This window comes from Corvus kubaryi, unplaced genomic scaffold, assembly GCF_017639235.1.
Source record: "Corvus kubaryi isolate FWS band 111438036 unplaced genomic scaffold, C.kubaryi_AGA036_p1.0 68, whole genome shotgun sequence".
NCBI classification, from domain to species: domain Eukaryota; kingdom Metazoa; phylum Chordata; class Aves; order Passeriformes; family Corvidae; genus Corvus; species Corvus kubaryi.
The window spans coordinates 19,683,711-19,700,359 of record NW_024582056.1 but is presented as its reverse complement, the minus strand read 5'-3'; positions in this window follow the sequence as shown (position 1 = coordinate 19,700,359).

Sequence of the window (16,649 nt, the reverse complement as noted above, 5' to 3'; positions counted from 1 at the left end):
CAGTGATTTCTGGAGGCCCCCAGATTTCTTTCTGGACCACAAGGAACCTTTAGAAGGAAGTCCTGTAATGCTTTTTTAAGGAGAGAGAATAGCTAATTTGTTCCTAATGATGGGAATGTCCTGACAGGCAGAGTAGATAATGAAAGTGATGTTGTGTACTCTTTCCCAATAATTAAAACATATTGCAAAGTCGTTGTGATTTCTGTGTTCATGCAGGTATATGGGTGTACATATAGATGTGCATTTATATATATATGGAATACATATGAGAAAGCCTAGTCACCTGCTTTCATAAATTAGAGAACGATCCTTTTAATTATCAAATGTGCTAAAGTATTGCACTAGTAAGTGACAGAACAATCTGATGTTTTCATTCAATAAATAAAGCATTCCAGCCTAGTCAATATTATTGTGATTAATTTTCTTTTTCCAAATACAAAGCACTAGTGATATGTCAAGGAACAAGGTTATGAAATAGTCTTGGAATTGTTCTTCCCACAGTGAGTTATATGCTTGCAAAAATTTATTAAAAACATTTCTCATGGGTCAAAATAATAAACCACAATCTTCTAAAAATTTTAACATGATCTCCAATGTTACTGGCTTTTTCCTCTGAACCTCTCTGCATCTGCATATATATTTGTCAACATGCACATTATATAATATATAGAATACATGATTACCTCATAGCAGACAGCTATAAGGGGGTTTTTGACATATGAAATTAAATACTTTCCATAAGTACAGGTACAATATTTTTTAAAGCATTCCAATAATAAATTTTATTTTTATTGTAATTCACAACAAACACTGTGTTTAAGGGGTAAGCATTTCAAGAGTAATGGTGATACCTTTTTCCCAACTAGTTTTATGATACACACTCACCATACTATGTATAGTGTACTGTGATGGAAAGGACTATGTCATATATTAAGCTGCAAACTTTCCTCCAAACTGCCTTAGAAATATATTTAGTCATTTGACAAAATTTTAAATATCTCAGTGTGTCTGATTTTAGTCTTCTGTTATAAGAAAATTGCCAATCACAGGTTGCACAAAAATGAGGGACGGTTGTAATTTTGGCACTGCTGCCAAGAATAATTTCCTCCAGAAAGCAACTTTCAAGTGTCTTTGTTTCATAAGTTGTGCATTAAATGAAACTTTTTAATTCTCAAGCACTAGAATCTATCTCATGTGTGCTGCTGCAGTTTCAACAGCTATATAGGAAACACAATAAAACTATTTTGCTCAAAGGGAATTAAATTCATTAATGTTTGTAAGACATTCTGAGAGCCACAAACAGAAAGTGGTATGTGAGTGTCCATGTATGAAGGCAATGAATAGTACTCTAGTTGTGTGGCTTTATAGATAATATAACATGGAACTACTTTAGTCAGACCAATCAAAGAAATAAGGATTATTTAGAATGTTATGGAAAGTTTAATGTTGTTGGGAGAGACCCATTAACTTCTTTACATGCATCTATACAGCAGTTTTAGTGGATAATTTCTTTATTCTGCATTTTTATTTTCATTTTGGAAGTGAGATCACAAGATTTTATAAAATACCTACATCTAAATCTCTATTCAAAGTGGTATTTGTTTAATGTAAAGTTATCTCTCTGAAAGCTAGACACCTAAATGCACTAGTCATTTATATTTTCTCTATAATCAGCAGAGAGAAACATGCATCTCCTGAGGGCAGTTCTTCCTTGGTATACATCAAAACTAGGTGGGATAAAACACCCTCTGGAGATGTCTATCTGCATCCATTAACCCTAGAGGGAGCCTATTTTAGATTAGCTTTATCTATCTAGAAGTTAAAGATCTAACGGAGCTAAGATTCTCCCTTACTGCTTCATTAATGAAAGATGCTGCCAACCCCTCCAATACATTAAAAAAAAAAAAAAAAAAAAAAAAAAGAGGGAATGAGACTCTAGCCCTACTAAAATCAGTGACTCCACAAAATTCAGCAAGCCCAGCACTTCTGCTGCCAGTTTCAAGTCTGTTTATGTGTGTGCGAAATACCCAACTTCAATCCAGTCTTTCTCCCCCTTGAATAAAGGTTGTGATTGTGTAAAGTTATTTTACCACCACAGCACGCTTCTGCAGCTGCAACATACTAATTCTAGGCAGTGGTATAATCTGTGTAATGTTTGACTTTACTAAAGTGAGCATTTTATTTACTGCATTTAATTCTTTGGTTATACAGTTCAAGCAAATTCCTAAATATTTCATGCTTTTGTTCAGGTATGTAAAATACTGATAGTATTGCAAGTGAAGGCAAGAGTAGAAATGGTAGGCAAATAGAGATAACTGTGGCTATCTTTAAGCAGAGACTGGGCATGAGTAGAAAATGGCACCTGCTCTGCTGCAGTAAAAAAATGAATGTTACCACCCTATGTATGAAAAAAAGTAAGTTATTTGTTCCTTATCCTAAAGCTGACAAATTCAGTTGTGCCTGTGCTACTGAGGAACTTTGGGCAGGTCCACAGACCAATGGAAACTGCTTTGCTTTCTAAAAACCTGCATCTGTGAAGGGTGGTAGTGACTGTGAGCAGGAGCAGACAGCCTTGACTGACTTAAGGATATCACAGACAAGTTGGACAAACAGCAGGAGTTAACAGACTTTTACAGTAGCAGCTTCTCTATCTGATTTCTAGAGAAATATTTATGCCTTTACACATTTAGCCAGAATAGATCACTTCTTATATTAAAAGATATCTCTAAAATGGGAAATATTCTTGAAACACAGTAAATAGCAATGTCAGATGAAACATGAATTAATAATAAGAAGTTTAGAGAAGAAAGTAAATACCAACCTCAAGAAAAAATTGCCACAGGAAGAGGTACACCCAGTATTTCCAAAGAAAGAAATTATCCTGTAATGTGCACTGATTTTGATAGTTCATTAGCTGTGCAATAGATATCAAGATATGTACAGCTTTGAACACAGACAAATACAGACTTCCTTTACTTTCATGCTATTCTTTCAAATAGAAATAAAGGCACAATAAAAAAATTAGGAAAGGAACTCTTAGTTTTGGAGCCTGACCCCACTGTTGGTTCCTGGCTACTCATTCCCTTTCTTCAGCCCCAGGATGACTCATTGAAAATCTTTGGAACACGCATCTATCATGTTCTAACACATCAATTATTCAATATATGGTTATCCTTAGTCAGTCAATGCATCCTTTAATCAGTGTTTTAGAAGTTTCCTGAACCAGCTGCTTTTTGAGTTTTTGAGTTGAGTTTTTCAATAGATACAACATGTCATACCATCCAGGCAAGCCTTGATGAAGCTGTAGGTAGCTGCTTGTAAAAGGTATACATGTATTTGTGACACAGACATCTAGGCTGATAACATCAAGCACTGGATGACCTTCCAAGTGGTGGTACCAGTTCCATCTATCCTTAAGCAAGCTGAAGTTCATAACCACTCTGTATATTTTAGACTTATACTTCCTAAAGCAATAAAAACTGTTACTATCTTAATGTGACAAACACATTAAGAACAAACTTAGTGCCTGAAAGGAAATTGAGAGCAGGCATATAGTTACTGTAATTTCTATGGGTGCTTTATTAGGTAGGAAAACCTCACTTTTTAGTATTTGCAACTGCTGGGAAATCTCAGTAGCAGGGGGTTCATATTGTGTTTTTTGAGCTGATTTACCCTTTTTTTATCAAAGTGCACCCGTCTTGTCTTTAAGCAATACCAATGATAACCCTCAATTTTGGTCGTGGTATTTACTTTCCATCCTCCTCCTAAACTGGATGCTCTGAGAAATCCAGGGTAGTTATAAGAGTCCCTTTTTGCTTCTTTTGTATGGACCTTGTGAGGCTCTTTAACAGCCTATGCTCCTCAGCAGCAGATTGCACGGGGTCAGGAGGGTCAGGATGATTTGTGAGCTCTTCCTTGTGTGACAAGTTAGTTTTAGCTGCAAATACACTCAAATACAGTATTACGCCTTGATGGCTTTCCAAAGTTGTTCTGCCCCCACAACCTGAAGAAGATGGATTGCTCATGATCTGTGTGTAAGATGCTGCTGCTGTAGTCTGTCTTTAGCTCCAGCTCACATATCTCACCTCTGGGCAACAGCACTGTGTAATTGATGTTCAGTATGCCTCAAGGGGTTAAAAGATTAATGCACCACAAAGGTATCCTGTAAGCTGCAGTTTTGAGGAGATAGACTCCAATCCGCAGTATTAGGTTTCATTAGGAGGTTAAAATAGAAGTTGCACCAGAATGTGTATTTGGCCAGCAACTGTAAATAGTTGAATGGAGTCATACCATACCTTTCTGAAGGTTTTTGTTGTTTGGGTATATGATTTCACCATAATAACCACTGAGTAGGATTATATTTGACACCAACATTTTCTTCAATAACGTAATGAATCAATATACAAAAATGGTTATTGTTTTAAGAATTTCAAAACTATTTATGTAATTGAAAGAATTTATAAACATGACTGAATCATGAAGCTCTTATTTCCCTGCTTAGATTATACTGATTTATATGAAGCCTTATGACTTCAGTAAGAAGTTGCAAATGTCCAGAGCAGAAAATAATCACATCCAAGAGCACATATACTTGTATACACACATATACAAAAATATGTACATATCCTCTTGCCCTCATTTCTAATTTTTTTCTAAAAATGATTAGCTCGGCGAACATTCTGTCAAGGACACTCATAATAGGCAGATAAAGTGTTATTGCAGTGATTGTATGGAGAGCTGAGTAACATTAAACTTTGAATTTGAATGTACTTTTTCCCAGTAACAAGCTTAGATTTCATATCTGATTCGGGCTTAACAATAGCAGTATAAGGCAAAAGAGAAAAAAACCTTTTATGTATATTCTGTTTAAATTAAGTGTTCTGCTTTTTAAATTAGATGTGTAGAAGTTATTTCACTGAAGCTGGAAATTAAGTTCATTGAAAGCATTTGGCCATTAGCATAAATATCATAGAGGATGATACAAAAAACCCGGTTAAGAAATGGCATGACCTGAATAAGCCATTAATATTAAAGCTGCAGTTTGGCAGATACTTAAACAATAGTGAACATCACCCTTCTGGCCTGTCTCACTGGAGAAGTCTTCAATAGAAAAAGTGGTTTTGGTCTCATCTGAATCCAGACTCAATTCTAACTATTTATATATAACAATAATGTGGTCGTATACAGTATAATGTATTCGGCATTCTCAGGGAAGTTCAAAAGGCTGTTTTAAAATAGGTGTTCCTGGCCTCCAGCCTAAGAAATTGAAGCAAAGAGTGTGTCACATGCTGGATTAGACCCCACTGATTAGCTCCCATATTGCCCAATAGGTTTGTCCCACTCTGTTTCTGCTACGGATCTGCAGACATAATCCTCATTTATGTCAGTGTTTGGTCTGGTTGTAGGCTATTAAATGCTCATACAATCCAAAGATTGGGGAAAAATTTGTCAGTTTGAACTGCAAGGAGCTCCTGATTCTTTTTAGTATTTACCAAAAATGAACAGAGGTGGAACAAAAATGAGCAGTCCACCTGTGCATAAGAAAAATGAAGATAACAATTAGTGTTCAAAAGGTGCCATGTTTGTAGTGAATCACTGGGAACACCTTTTTCCTGTTTTTTGTGCAAGACAGTGGAATGAGAAGACCACATTTGCCTCTTCTTGAGATGCCTTGAAAATCTTGTTTAAAAATTCTTCTCAATAAGTGAATAAAATGCAAGGGCTTAGAGAAATGGGGTAGCAACCTTAAGAAAAAATAATTGGGTTGAAAACAGAAGCAAAGAATAGACAATGGGGAAAAGTGTAGAGACTGTAGTATATAAAAGAAACACCCAGAAAAATAAAACCCCAGCATACTGTGACATATGCAGTGCTTAGCATATCTATTTGTGTTGAAATGTTGCTGATATAACTTTCCATGCATCTAGAATGTATTTATTTTTGCGAATGTATAAGTTCTTCACAGAAATCTTCTGGTATGGAGGTTCCAGAGAGATTGCCATTGCCCACGTAAGTATGGAAGTATGATGGCCCCTCTCAAGTTGACTCAGCTTCCACATATGAGCTATGACAAACCAGCTTTCAAGCCTCTGGAAATCATGAAGTTCACAAGTCTCCAAACATCACATGGTTTGACCATGTCAAAACCAAGATGTGCTGCTTTGTGGAAACGAGGTGGCAATCATGTAACAAGTTGCTGGAAACAATAGTAATTACACAGTAAGTTAATTATGCAATTATCAGGAGATAAAGTGCCGGTGGTAATGTGAATCATATCACCACTACAATGCCAAGGGATATTGCAATCTGGAGTTGACTGGTGTTAGCATTAAAAAGGCATCAGAATAAAAGAGTCTGAGGGGACAAACTGTGGGTATACCACAAAGAGGTGAGAATCCCAACATGAGGACAAAGGGGAATCTCTTTGAGACCACAAGTATTTGCCAATCTTGTCACACTGTTTGCAAAACATATTTTAAAGGCATCATTTGGTTTGAATTACAGGCTACAAACTACACAGACAATGCATAAGTCAACCTTCATATTATTGGTTAGTGCCTGACTTTTTTGAGCTTATCTTATCTTATCTTGTTTTTTCTTTTAAATTTTATTTGTTCTTATTCTAAGAATCCATCCTACCTTGCACATAAAATTGTACATTCATGTGACATCACCCAAGGGATTAAAAACATAGACCTTAATTGGTTAAAAGAAACTAAATTTTCTTCAGAGTTTAGTTTGAATGAGATGTTTGAGAAACCCTTAACAGACACCTTGTTCATAAGGCACTTGTGCTGGAACAAATAGACCATAATTCTGTAAGTCCTAGAACCACATGAAGCTTTTGCAAAAAACCCTGAAAACGATAAAAACTGAATTCAGTATACAAAGTATCAAGTTCATAGTACAGCCTGAACACTTCTGCTGCAGTTGCCACAGGTTTTGCACAAATTCAGCTGTACTTTGGAGTGAAATGAAATAATAAGTATTATAGTATTTGCTTCCCTTATCTTTGGTCTGATAAAGTTTATATGGCAAAGTGCATTGAGGGCTGTTTATTCCTATGGGTAGTGCCCAACCTTGCCTGGGGTCTGTAGGCATGTTTAAAAACAAGCAGTAATTAAATTAAATTATATATTATATTAGCAGTGAAATAAAAATATATTGTTAAAAATTTCAAATTTAATCTCTTGGGTATTTTGGGGTGATTTTACAGGAGAGCCTTCTGAGAACTAGCAAACCTTTGCCATCCATTGCTGCAGTGCAGAGGGGGAGAGGGTTGGTTTTTGAAAAAAGCATCACTCTGGAGGCTCTGGGAATTGGAGCAGCTCTAAGGTCTGCAGCTGGAGGCTGAATGAGTGCAGAAGGAGCTGGAAGAGATGAAAGGGAGCTCAACATGGGCAGCGAAGCAGCTCAAGGACGAAAAGCATCACCATGACTTTTAGCAACATCTGGGAGGAAGTGGGAAAAGCTAGAGGAAGTTGGAGGGTATTAGAAAGTTCTAGTTGAGAAGGAAGAGGCACTAAATGAAAAAAAATCACTCTAAGGTGAGGAGAGCATACCAGGTTGTTTATTCTTAGACCAGCAATGAACACAGCAGTAGTGCTGTCACTGATCCCTTTGGCATCAAAATGTTACAGCATCAGTGAGAACAAAACAACTTGTCAGGCTAGAAACAAAACAGAGGACACAACAAAATCTTTCATTCCTGTCTCTAGAGTTGCAAAACTATTTTGTTAATATTTTATTGTTATTAGTCATAAGTACAGCAAGGGAGCTATTACAAGTGAAACACTAGAACAGACTGAGCTGACAGTAAGCTGAAACATGCCTAGGGCAACCAACTTCTTTTTTTAGTGCTGTGACTTTCTAGCTTCTGCTTGTGATGAATAATGTGTCAAAAGAATCCCTAAACTCATTTAATGATTACCAAGGTTACTGAACAAGTGAGCTGAAAAAAAGTCCAGTTTTGGGGTGACTATTTGAAAATTGCTATTTTTCTTTTGTTAAAACATCCGTGTTAACCTGTTCTTTCAGATCTGTAATTCAGCTGTTGCCTATACTTTTCCCAATGAGTCTGAGCTTCCAGCAAGAAGGGTGCCTGTATTTGGAAAACTCAGTCCTGTGAGTTTTTCTGTGATTGTCAATAAACCTCTTTCCCCACCATTACTCAATTTGTGTTCTGTTACAAGTTGAGTAAACCGCAGATTCTGACTCCAGATGGGGAAAGAGTGGTGCTAAGAGCTGTCCAGTTTAGGCATTGGTGGAAAGTCTGTGTAGATAGATGTCCTTACTTCATAAAGAAAGGCTGGGAGAGTTGGGATTGTTTGGCCTGGCAGAGAGAAGGCTCAGGGAAGACCTGATTGTGGCCTTTCAGTACTTAAAGGGGCTTAGAAGAGAGAAGCAGACAAACTTTGTAGTAGTGCCTGTTGAAAAAGGAGAAGGGGTAATGGTTTTAAACTGAAAAAAGATGGATTTAGATTTGACATAATGAGGAAATTCTTTACTGTGAGGGTGGTGAAACACTGGAATGGGTTGCTTGGAGATGTGGATGCCTCACCCCTGGAAATGTTCAAGGCCAGATTGGATGAGGCTTTGAGCAACCTGGTCCAGCGAAAGGTGTCCCTGCCCGCAGCAGGAGGATTGGAACCAGATGACCTTTAGAGGTCACTTCCAACCCAGGCTATTCTATGATTCTGTGACAGGCATAGGGCCTATGAATTAAACAGATTTGGGAAAGCTAATCTGAGACTCATCCTGGTGACTGAAGGCCAGGTATCTGAAGACAAGAGCAATTCAAAATTTTTTCCAGGCTGTGTCTGAGTTTGTTGTGAGCTTTAGCCCATGTGTCCATATGAACTGTAAACTTTCAGTTTTCCTACGCTGTTACTTTCATTTTTAGATCCTTGAGTTAGTTGGAAGTGGAGTTACATGCACTAAAACATTTTGGAAACCAAGAGCTCCTGCATTTCATCTGAAAAAGGACTACAGAAATTTGTATTGTCCGGTTACGCTGCCTAACCTCATAAAATATAGTCTCTCTCCTTACAGAGATTGCCTTACTAATTTCTTTTGACATGATATAATCTTAAACCAATTACAAGAAGTCCTTATAAAGTTTTATTTGTCACCTTTATTTTGCTGTTGTGAGGAAAGCAACTGACAGACCACAGCTCCCCCATTCTTCTGGTGTTACTGCACACATAGGAAGGAGTTGCACTTGCTTTCCAGATCATTTTGGGACATGTTGCTTTCATATTTCACTGCAGTTACTCCTGTCTTCTGAATGTTGTTACTTGAAGGGAGGAGCAGGCTAACATTAGGGGATAAATGACTTTTAAAAATGAATAAGCAGCACAGACTTGATGTTTGCTTGATAAGGATGGGATATGTTTTTTTTCCATTTGGAGGAGCTGCTCTCAGTTTAATCCATCACCTTCTACAAGCTTTGAAGAACAAATAGATGTGGATATGCTCCTGTGTTTTCACTGCTGTGAATATTATCACACAGTAGAGTTCTTGTGAGGACTAAAAAGGACTTTTCTGTGCAGAGTGAATATTGGTTTCTGCATCTGACAGCACCGTGCTTGCAGAAAAGATTAAACTGTTCTCCAGAAACTGAAGACATTTGATGAAGATATTCTGTGTGTTACTGCAAATAATGAGCTACTTTCATAAAATGAAAAAAGAAAATCATTAATTGTTAATTTAAGAAATGATCGAAAGTAGAAAAATGAAAAGTCTATTAGGCTTGTTTTTGTATTGCATAATTTTTCAGAAGGAATTAGCAAATAAATTTATATTTTTGTTTTTCTGATTGAATTGTTATGAAAGACATTTTCAAATTTTATGAAAAATACAAACTCTAAATCACTCATATCTAAGAAGAAACTGCTGATGAAAATTTCTTCCAAGTGAGGTAGCTTTTACTCATTTGTTCTGGTCACCCAAAGGTACAGAAAAATCCATAGTTTTAGAAAATACTGAGTTTTGATTGCCCAGTTGAGTTAGAAAAGGGAGAAGGACAGAAATCTTCAGTGAATAAAGTCATATAGGCACAGCAATCTTAAATCCATTCCATGTGATTCAGCATGGAAACAGGTATGGGCAGCTGCTTTATTCTCACTAGTGCTCTCACTGTGTTGGTAGACCCTCACAAATGAGTCAACAAATTAGTCAGTGTTTACCACTTAAAAACATATTGCTCATCACTTCTGTTTTAGGAAAGGTTTGATTACATTTAATCCTTCTAATCTCTTGATTGTACAGAATTATTCTGAGGCTCATTACCTTCCTCCTCACTGAACTCAGACAACATGACACTATCTTGTTTTTCCTGTAATCAGGAGCTAATGGGGACTACACAAACTGCTCCCTTCACTCTACCCCATTCTTCTCCACCTCCCTCTGAGGCAATCAAACTGTGTAATCATTAGAGAGACTAATCGAGACAACAGGATTAAGGTCCAGAAGCTCACTGTAAGCCTCCACTGAATAGTTATCTCTAAATAGAAGCATGAGTAAGTCAGAAGTTCTCTAAGAAAATCATAGATCTAGTGGGAAAGAAAGATGTAAGCTTAGTTTTTGCCGATTGCATGAGGCTGTGTGGGAGGCTTCAGCTGCAGTGCAGACAGCAGGTGCATTTCCTTTTTTTGAAGGATACGTGCTCTTTTAAAAAATCTATCGTCATTTATATTTGGCAGTTGTTTTTCCCTGTGTTTCACAGCTGTTTCATAGCATTCATTTCCATGTAAGAATTCTTTCTGTATGTGCATGCAGGGATGGTCTGGAAGTCAGCTTTCATGTATGTGAGTGCTTATTTGGCAGAAGATGTCTCAGAACCTGAAGTGTAAAGTGTATTAGAAATATTCAAAAGCTTTGTGACATGTAAGAAGTAATGTATATAGAGCACAACTTGGGAACAAAAGCATAATCAGCTCCTAGTTCTGTGTGTGTCTGAGAGAGTGCATCCATGTAGGAATGCTAGTCTTTATTAAAAATAATCTTTAAGCATGAAGATATGAGCTGTGCAAAAGAACAGAAGAAATAAAAGGGCAAAAATAAAGGATCCACAGAGGCTGGGGGAAAATAGCTTTCAGCTGTTTATTGTTAAAGATATTAGAACTAAATAGCAGTCTGGATTGTCACAACATCCTTATAAGCTTATTTATTTATTTACTTTCAAGAGAAGACGTGTTTATATTTGGCACTGCTTCTAAAACTAAATAAACATGCAGCAATCTTTAAAATAAGAGAAATTAAAGATATAATGTTGATCTTTATTTTTATTTTCATAGTCCACAGTTGCATGCATATACATTTATATACAAGTAGTTAATGCTTGAGAGAGGGAGGAAAAGCACAGCAGGTATTTGTGTGTCAGTTTGTGTGAGAATGTGAATGCAGGTTATCTGAATGAAAAATAAATTGGCTCTGTGTACAGCAGTTGGTAATGGACAGTGGTGAATGTATTGCCCAGCCACCAATTAAAAATGCAGATTTTTTTGGTTTTCTTTTCAATAATTAAGTGGTGATTTATTTAAAATCCTCTCATGGTATTTCAATACATTTGTTAATTTAGTGATAGGGTCTTTATTTCCTCATAGCGTCAAATATTTTGCTGTGCACATCTGTGTCACGGATAATTTTGTCAACATACTACTTTTTCACTCATTTCAATAAATTTGTTACAGAAATAAGAAAAGGAAAGAGTGCCTGGGCTGTTAGGAAACTACAGAGTTGCTGTACTAACATGCATAGACACGAGAGAGTATTATAGGCTCTGCTGAGCATTCCTCAGAGGTGTTAACGACTTTAAGCCTGTCAAGAATGTCTCCAGCTTGTACAGCAAAGACAATTCAACAGTTTAATAAAAAGGTGTAACATTTCCTACAGGTGAGCTCAAGTGATCAAAGGCTATAATAGAGCTTTTGTTACTTCATTCAAAGAATGCATTCTGGAGTTTAACCTTTGCTTTTGATGTAATGTCATCTTTGAACGCTAACAGCCTTTTCTAGGAAGGATTAAGTTGTTTGAAGTGTTTTTTGGTCTTTATTTAGGACCTTTGAAAACTAAAGAAAGTGTGGAATAACGTGCTATAAATTATGGAAAGGCTTCAAACAGTAATATATAGAAGAATAAAACTCATGAAGGAGAAGGTCAGGACTGGACAGTTGAATTTGGTCAACTAGGTTTATGTTCAACGTGGATGTTTAGAGTTTATTCATATAAGAAAACCCTTTTAGCTGAGAATATTTGTGAAATGTCACTAATTGGTCTATCTCTGTGGATGTGGTACTTGCATTTTCATCCTGAAGTGGATAAACAATCAGCAGTAGATAACAACAGCAAAGCTGAAACTGTACAGGCCCAGAATCTCCTCTAACTGAAGGATGTTTCTGTTCTTGAGGCAGAGATATCTTATTTCCTCCTAACCCCTCACAGATTTCACCTGATTATGATAATATTACCAAGCCTCTGACTGTGGCTGCTGATGGCCTGTGCAAAATCATATTTGCTCTTGCGCTGACAAGGAATAGTTAAGAGTCTATGGTCACACTTTCAGCATCCCTGCAGATGCAAAGGTAGAAGCCATACCCTCACTGGATCATCCCAGTGTTCTTAATAAGCACTCTCACCTCCACTTTCTCCTCCTGAAAATGCAGCCCAGCAAGCAGAGCACCCAATTTCCATATGCTGTGCTGATACAGGGCAAAGCAGAGATACTGAAGAGTAATATGAGGAATGACTTTTAAATAAATTCAAATATGATGCTGTCTAAGATTTAGCAAAATATATAGAAAAAATGAACAAAAGTGACAGCAGAAAAGACATGCTTGTGCTTTGTTTCTGAGTAATGAGACCAGATAGACAAGGCTGAGTTATTCTAGTAGTTATTGCCAATTAATTGATTATCTGGGCCTGGAAATGCTAATATATCTCCATCCTCTGGCATAAGGTAGTTCAGGTTGTCTTTAGAAGCATCTGCCTTGACAAAGAAACCAGAACATTTGTGAGTGTTACAGAAGAGTTTTAGGCAAGGGTGAAAACTGGGGAAATTCAGAAACAGTTTCCACATTTTGAAGCAACAATTTGGGCTTGAGGCAGGCAATAATACTCCCAAATTACTGGAGCATGGTATACTTTCAAAGTCTGAAACAGAAGGGCATGGAAATAGGTAGGGAATTGGTACCTTTTAAAAAAAGTCCCCTTGCCTGATGTTTGTTTCTCCAACCTCCTCCCCACTGTGACTTTCCAACACTAGAGAACAGATGTGGATCCTAGGAAAACAACTTCAAGAGACTTGTTTCAGATTGCCAGAAACAACAGCATTGTGGCATGTTTTGAAGTTTAGAGTGAGGTTCACTCTCTCAAGTCGTTGCCTTCATCTCAGTTTTTCTCCAAAGTTGGCACTGGCATTTCAATTCAAGCTAGTAATCCTCTGGTTGTGTATCAATACCTGTCCATTGCCAGAGCTCCAAAGTGCTTCATAAATAAGCAGTGGAATTTATTTGTGCCTTTGAAGTTTTTGCACACAAATGGAGCACAGATACTAGACTTAATTCACCACTGCAGTCTTGTGAGGGTGTAGGCAGCTGGGTCAGAACAATGCAAAAGTCTGCTGAAGTGCTGCCACGGTTGGAAGGTGCAGCATGGAGATGTTCCAAGAGAAGGTCACAAGTAAAATGCAGTCCTGTTCAGGTAATAGAACCCTTCACAAATGTGGCTTTTCAGTCCTCATTTCTTATGTGGCTTCTTTTTCCAGCCCTTGGGAAAAGTCTGTCTTTCCTCTTGGTAAGTATGATCTTCAAGGAAGGCCTTCAGACTCTGGGCTTTATCAGTCAATGCAGACTAGAAACAAGTGTCAGGAGGTCTGGAAGAGAGACGGGAGGGCAGTCTTCTTAATGGTGCCAGAATTACAAGGCTGCTCAGTTACATGCATTTTGTCTCTTGGGCTGACACCAAAGACAGATTAGATGAAGGGATCCAAAAGAATTATTCTGTGCATGCAAACGGTCTAAGTTGCTTATCCCATTTTCTCAGAGTGACAACGTGAAACTTTCTTGACCTATCTTAAATCAGAGCATTGCCGCATGTCTTTTGTGCAATATTTTTAAGGAAGGACACCAGAAGAAACATTTCAAGAGCAAAATGTGTGTTTATTTCAGGGAGCTGGAAATTTTGACACAATGGACATATTACAAATTAATATAGTCGTTATGTATACTATTTAAAGCATGTATATGTACCTATAGAAGAGCATAAGTAATTCAGCAATCTGTTCATCTGCTCAATAGCCTTTTAGGCAGCAAACTTTTTTGGGATTTTGTAGATGTTTGTTTTTCAGTGTAATGCATTTAATTTTTTTTTCCAGTTCTGTGATTTCATTAGTGTTCCTCTATTATTTAGATTGAAAATGACCTTCCTCAGTTTTGATACTGAATATGAATATTGGGCCCACTGCCTCAGACAAGAGCAGTAGAATTTCTAGAGGGAGGAAAGAGTTATACATGTAAGGAAAAAAAATCCCCATTTTAAGGTATGGGCATATGTAGACAGATAGTAACGTGAAATATATTTGTAACACCTCTGTGCACAGATTCATATAGTTTTCATAATAGATGGGAAAGATGAGGGAAAATCCTACATCTCCTGAAGACAGAGGTTGCAGGACATTCACTCTAAAAGACTTCTCCATACCTCTTTTTTCAACACCAGATGTATTACTTGCCAATACAGATACAGTGAATACTGAAGAATAAGCACCATACATACATAAACATATGTGAAAGGTCATGTGGTTCAAGGGAGGGAATCCTACCTCTGCAATTCTTAAAAAGTCTTGAACACTTTGATTTATAAGGCCTTATCCAGTGTATTATTGTATACCCTTTAGGATGCTCATTTTTTTATGTCCCAAATACTTCTTGCATAAAATACATCGGACAACTTATCCAAAAGTACCCAGTTGAAATTCTTGGTCTTTGAAGAAGCAAAATACAGTGTGTTCATTCTAGACACCACTTCATTTCCATTTCCGTAACTATTAGAGAAAATAGACTTCTACAGGATTAGAAATAAATTAACATTTTTATTGCTGTTAGCTATGATTCCAGTTTTTGGATAGTGCATGCTAACATGTGAGTTTTAGGACCACATATTTAAAATTTGTTTGTTTTCTCCTGGTAATAGTGACAAATCCATATAAATACTGCTCACATGAAAGAAATTATTTATGCCACACAACTTTCAGGAATTATGTTGTTTTAAATTGAGACATTGTTAGCCAGCATATGTAATGATTCATTTTTATGAGCTCTGAGTGTCTTTCATCACCAGTATAATTTTTTCCCCATTTTATTAAGAGTGGTCTTTTTTGAGAAGAGGCTGCTGATCCTGTGAAACTGTTTTAGAGAATAAAACAAAGACATATCTTGAGTGAATGTGTTCTTTATTTTATGAATAAATCCACGCTATAATTTTATTTATAGAAGCATCCATGAATACTAAGAAATGTTCACTTCTTTATATCTTTACTTATAGAGAAGTGGTTGATGTTTCCTACCAGACAATGAAAAATCCTGACAAATAATTGTAAAACTTCCTTGCTCAACCAACTATTTGCTGTTTTTACCACTGCTGATGAAAGAAATGATGGTGTGTTATATTTAAATGTTTATTTCATATGTATCATGAAAATGAATGTTTTACTGTAATAGTTGACCTTAAACCATGCCACAGGGATGTTTTTTCCATAAATTCCTACTCTGTGGAAGAGTAAACGGTTTTATATTATGGAAATTCAGATAGCTACGCCTCCTGTAGAAAAGCAAATTAACTGACTGGAATGCTCCAAATTTTACACCAAATTATCATTTTATTGTCCTTTTCCCTAGTTCTGCTGGTCACACATTCTTTTTCATTCTATAGTGGAAATAAAGTGTAAATAGTAAAATATACTTGTTTACCAGACAAATCTGCCTACCTCTAACTGTATAATGCAAAAGGAATACTTAAAAAAACTTACTTAGTATCATGCAGTGCCTTATGATATTCCTAAGGCAGAGTGAGGCTGCTGCCTTTACTAACAACAAGAATGGTCAGGTTTGTTTTGTTTTACTTATAAATTGCAAAAAAATTGTAAAAACATTTTTTCTCTGAATTTGATTCTAAGGAAACCTATTGGAAAAATATATTTTGTTAGGGAGAGCTGGTGAGAGTTGCGGTGTATGTTCTTTGTCTTCATAGGAAAAAAAAACAGCTTAAAAATTTAAGTGCAAAGGTAGAATTAGAAAAATTAGAGTTCACTTTTTAAATTTTTAAAGCTATTAGAGGAAATAATTCTCTACACACATGTAGAAACTTTCTGGACAGGTATATTATTAAGGTGTGCAGACTCACATTTGAAATATTTTCTCATTGCTGTAATTCCAACTTCCCAAGGACTTCTCAAATGAATTCATTTCAATCTGAGGAGAAAACATGAAAAAAAAACCCCAAACTGATTTTTTAGATTTTTGAAGTCCATGCTATCCAGGTAGCTACTTACATGTTTTCCTCCTCTGGTGCAGTTTAAGACTATTTCCTTCTATCCTGGCACTAGCTGCCTGGGAGAAGAGGCTGACCTTCACCTGGCTACAACCTCTTTG